General features: G+C 28.1%; 1 long non-coding RNA gene across 1 annotated transcript; it reads right to left on the reverse strand.

The window, feature by feature from the left end:
* Positions 1-587: 587 nt before the first annotated feature.
* LOC112498146 (uncharacterized) lies at positions 588-2,925 on the reverse strand. The gene is made up of 2 exons (XR_003065192.2): positions 2,611-2,925; positions 588-839 (listed from the first exon to the last, which is right to left on the reverse strand). It is a non-coding gene; the product is annotated as an uncharacterized LOC112498146 (long non-coding RNA).
* Between the last annotated feature and the right edge of the window lie 2,904 nt (positions 2,926-5,829).

Raw genomic sequence — 5,829 nt, forward strand, 5'->3', positions numbered from 1 at the left:
AATTGATGATATGCTAGTTGGAAAAATCTTATATATTTATCAAGAAATACAAAAATATGGGTGATATAAAATTATTTCCTTGATTATATTAATAATTCACATTGTTTTCATGTAGAAAAAGTATGTTTCCACGATATTTAGCATCAAATATAGGATGACTCGTGCTGTATAGTAGGGGTAACTTAAAAGAACTAATTGTGATGAGCTCAATACTAGTTTGTGAGAATTGAGATTGTAAAATTTTTCAAAAGAGTTTACTCTAATTAAGGTACCATCACTCAATTTTTCACGATTTTTTTGTTTTCGTGACATAATTTTTAATTCCTTAAAAAAAACATAATTCTAAATTACTTATCTATGGCCGTAAGAGAGTTATATCTACATGCCCTAGTCGGACATGAAAGGCCCTTCAAAACCACAAAGTCGAGTACAATGAATTTATATGATTCTTGTTTCATAGAACTTCACATGAAAATTGTCCTTTGTTTGAATAAATAATTCTTACAAGGGAAGAATTAAAAAAGAAAAAAAGTTTTTTTTTAAAAAAAAAATCCTATAGTATTTTTAAATCCTCATATCACCATCAGTTTAAGGAAAAGATGTCGAACATTCTCATATATGCAACAATCCACATTATTAGGACTCTTAACAGCTCTTCATCATTCAAAATTAAAGACAGGAGCCATACTGATCTATCTCTGATAGCTCAGCAGGTGGGCAGCTGATATGAGAGTCAATGAATTGCAGAAACTCCATCTGCCTAGTATAAATGCTTTCTACAGCCAGCTTCACCACAGTTGTATGGCAGCTGCTTTATTTTACCGTCAGGACCAACTACGCTATCAAGTTCATAACCATAATCATATGTAAGTTCTTGTTTGCATCATCAAACAACATTATGTTATTTGTAAGAACAAATAAATCCCAAAAAAGAAAGCTAAGGGCTGAGTATGAAGCAATATACTTAAGATACTAGCTACGAAGGACTTCAATAAAACACTAATAACTGGCTGCGTGACTGACGCGTTTGTTTTTTAACTTAATGACTTAAAGTGACTTAACTTAATTAATTAAGTTAAGTAGATGTGTTTGTTTTTATAACTTAATGAGACTTTTTAGATAATTTTGACTTAATAAAATAAGCCAATTTTTTTGGCTTTTTACTTAATAGAGACATCTAAATTAAGTCAATTACTTTCTAATGTCAAAAATATCCATGCTTTATGATTTATTTTTCATGTCTATCCCAAAACTCCCCCATAGATACTTTCCCCACATAATAATCTCATCATTATTTTTTTAGCAGTCATGAAATCCCTCCTCACTTTGGTATCAACTCCTCAAATATTGAAGATCAAAATTACATGTGACAACTTCGAGATGAAATGGCAAATCAACTGTTTCAAGCATCTTATTAGTTTTTTTTTTCTTATATTATATACAATAAAATTTGAAAATTATGGTATTTTATATATTAAAATTCCAAAATCATTATGTATTCACTTGAATATAGTTTTACTTATAAATGTTAAAATATTGTGGTATTTAATATATTATTTATTTGACATTCAAATTTAATAAGGATACAAATGTAAAAGTACATATTTTCAATTTTTTAAGTTGAAAAAAAAACAACTTAATAATTATTTTTCGAAATTCAGACGAAAAAACAAACATATTATTCAAATTCAGACATTCAGATCTATTCAGAATTCAGATTAATTCAAATCTATTCAGATTTCAGACAAAAAAACAAACGCCACTTAAGATCAATTTTAGTGCGAAGATTAAGGTGACACAACCTTGACTCTTTAAGCGTAAATAAAGGTGGTTGTTTACATTTTTTTTTTCAAGAAAAAATATTCATAACTACTGTACTCACAACATTATTTTGTAAGCTTAGAAGTTAGACAATTGAAAACGTAGTGCTTGCCATAAAAGAAATGGTTTCTATAAGCAAAAAAAGTACTTAATCAGTGCTCATCCAACAATTATCAAATTTAGAAGAAAAAGAAAATTAGACATATTCCTAAATCCATCCTCAAAATAACTTGTCTCTTCTCCTCTCTAGTCCATCCAACATCCATAGCGAACCAGCAAGCAGAGTTTACAATAAGGTTGAATTTGCAATCACTACTTCTAGTTGAAGTACCAGTCGAAAACTATTTCATCTGAATTATTTTATAGATTAGTTAAAAACATTCTCAAGGTTTCACAATAATCCTTCTTTAGTTTCTTTGCAAAAATTTTCTGCCTTATTAAATTTTTCTAAAACTACAACTAATCTGCTAGCCAAAATCACTAGAAGAGAGAAAGGCATCCAAATATGAAATTCAGTAAAATAAGAATCAGAGTACCTTCATCTCGAGTATAAAATCCAAATCTTTTATCAATTTTTATGCAATCAAATAAAGAAAAATTAGACAAAAAGGCAAATAAATATAAGAACAAAGGAATAAATTTAAAAGTAGAGTCTAAGTTGCATGGGCGGAATATCATCTGCAGCAAATAAGAACACTCGAGCAAGTCTAATATCATAATGAGAGCTCAAAACACATTGCACAAAGAGGTTGGGCTCGCAACTATGATTAATAAATCTTGCAACCTTACCACAGAGACAAGCATCTATGCAAAATTCTGGTGAATTTTCTGATACTTGTTCATTTCCTTTCACCACAAGGTTGCTTGTAGGTACATAAACATTTCCCAATCATCTTTGTAAATAAAAACATTCTAATGAAATCAACTCAATGAAAATTTTCAGAATAATTAGAGAACCATTAATTTTTAAACTTTAAATAACTTTTCTAAAATGTATGGTTATTATTGTAGATAAACCTCACATCACGCTCATAAGGCTATGTGAAATTAGGTGTCTTGATCAACTATGGGATACTTAGTCGGTGTTATACGTATTCATGTTTACGAGCTAATTACTTCATTTTAATTTGTCATGAATTGTTTGGCGCTTTTGAGGCAGCATATGTGCAATACCCACAAGTGACACCACTCAACATACAAAGCTTATTTTAATGACACATTTAAGCTGAAAATTTAAGGTACATATTTGTAATATAAAATATCACTACATTTATTTTGCATTATAATATTTTTCAATTGCTAATCTATCTAGCTTGATTTTGAATTATATCATAGATAGCCTCCCAACGAAAATATAGGTATGATTAAGTCATAGCCTCCCATCAAAGATATCGCAATGACCAAGTCATATATATTGAAGTCAATAATCACTTCATTATGAAAAGGTCCATGATAAGATTATTATCTATTCATTTTCCTATTAAATGTCAATTAGTAGGGTTATTGCTCTGAATTGATAGGAGATGTATTAGCTAAGATGGGCATGATTGATATCAATACAACTTTCTGGGAGAACTATAAAGTGGTCATACAACACGTCTGGCATTATAGAGCAAAAATGTCATTATCATTTTATTGCTAACTTTAATTTAGTAAACTCTAATAATAATAAAACGAATATTGTGCTGCACAATAAATACAAGAAAGATACATGACCTAAAAATCCTAAGCTACTAAAATATTTAATGGATAGTTATGTCTCCATTGTTCCTCTATATTAAATAGAAGAGAATAGAGAAGAATTCATCATTAAACAGAATAATTTTCTATTCGACTAACTTATAACTAGTTTTACACAACAAATTTGTTGACGGCTGAATATGCCATTACATATCGTAATGGTATGCAACAACTACGTGTCAAGGAGAAGAGTACGTTCACCTTCAGGAATAATTTAATATAAAGTATGGGCATTAATGAAGCAAAATTGCAAAACAGAAAATGTTTGGTAAAATATTAAATGCTTGATACATATGTTTTATTAAGCTAAGCTGAAGGGCAAAACATGAATATCCTAAACAGATAGAATGAAACTAGAATATATGATTGCATAAATATCTAATAATTTAAGAACTATAAATTACCCAACGCAACTCAAGAGAGTCTAATTCGCAATTAAATATAGTCAGTTACAAAATTCTTTCTTTTTTCCATTCATTTTATCTACAATAATGATGTTTTTATTCTTCGAAACACATTAGGAAACACTGAGTTACCATTTACAACATTGACATCAGAATAATAATGTAAATCTCACATGCCACCATTTTGATGCACATATGGAAACTCAAAGCCATTGAGTTGAGCACAAGAACAAGATATTAGATTAGTACAGCTGCATTTGCATTTGGATACATGAGTATCAGGTGGAACAGTCACATTTTTATCCACTTGAATAGAATATATGCTTTATATGAGCCACCACCACAGGCTAATAAATAAAGAGTTAAAGACCAAAAGAGGTAAAACTAAAAGAATGATGAACATGAGCACTTCTCGATCAAATAGAAGAACATGGAGGGGAAACAAAAGCACACACAAGCCAGGGGCACACAAAAGAATGTAAAATCAATTAAATAAGCATTTAAAATTGCAGTGTCAATATCTAATATATAAATTCAATTAAACTATACCATATTACAAATGACTAACTGATTAATTCTTAATATTTACCAAACAATATGTTATGATTGTTGTTCGTATGACAACAGATTATACATTTGAGTATAAAACTAATTTTATGCAAAAACTTGTGGCTCTTTCAACTAAAACTTCTTCATTCTCACGAATACAATGAAAAGTGCTTTTAAAATAGCAAAAGTTAGTAGGCTCAGTAAAACAAAAATCTTAAATTTCTCTTAAAAGAACTTATCAAAATGGTAATTCTTATATTTAAATTTTATGCCACTGATGGTTAAACCTTTCATTTAGAAATTCTAAATTCCATGAAAAATCAAAACCATAAATGCTTCATATATTATTTCGATAATTTCACGCTAAAAGTGTCTCCAATATTGTGGTCACAAAGTGGGTGCCACTTTTCAAGTCAATGGAAAAAATATGAATAGTAAATTATGGCCATAAAGAAAGCATGTGTATATGAAGCTACCAAAAATATATTTCAAGACTAAATTAACTAAAATATTGCAATGTTTGATTAAGATTTAGGGTGCGTTTGGTAATGTTTTTTAACTAATGTTTTTTGCTCTTATTTTAGAGAAAGAGAATGATATTTTTGATGTGATGTTTTTTAAAATGAAAATTTGTTTGGTAGTGTGTTTTCAAAACAGCATATGAAAATGAAAATAGTAAAAATTTGTTTGGTTATTTGTTTAAAAATTTGAAAAACAGTAAAAATACGTTTGGTTGTTTGTCTGAAAATATAGAATTTTTTATAGAATATTTTATAAAATAATTTTCTTCAATTTATTTATACATTTTATCTTTGATTATTATAATTTTAATCAAAATGAAATCAAATTTCATACAACAATAATAATTTTTAGAAAACCCTCTTTTATTTTATTAAGTTTAAGAAATTAAAATAAAATAATAAAATGTAGAATTAATTAGCATAACAAAATAACAAACCACACTTCAATTATATTTATTATAGACATTTAAGTAGTTCCTTTGTACTAATTATATTTTACAACACAAAATATAAAGAAGAAAAGAGTACAAAATATTTGCATTCAAAACATAGCTAACATCTATTCCTTTCAACGCGAAGGGCGTCACCTGTAAATTAAAAAAATAACTATATGATATTTAATAATGATAATAACATTAGAAACTCAAATATATAACAAATATATATTAACATACGTATTATGTCGTGTATAGTCATGCTATAATGCTCTTGCAATCATATCTCTAATGGCATTCATTTGCCCAATGTACTCTTAATAAGATAAATTTTTGTCTATCAACGCTCTTCTTTCATTC

This window comes from Citrus sinensis, chromosome 3 (genome assembly GCF_022201045.2).
Source record: "Citrus sinensis cultivar Valencia sweet orange chromosome 3, DVS_A1.0, whole genome shotgun sequence".
NCBI classification, from domain to species: Eukaryota; Viridiplantae; Streptophyta; class Magnoliopsida; order Sapindales; family Rutaceae; genus Citrus; species Citrus sinensis.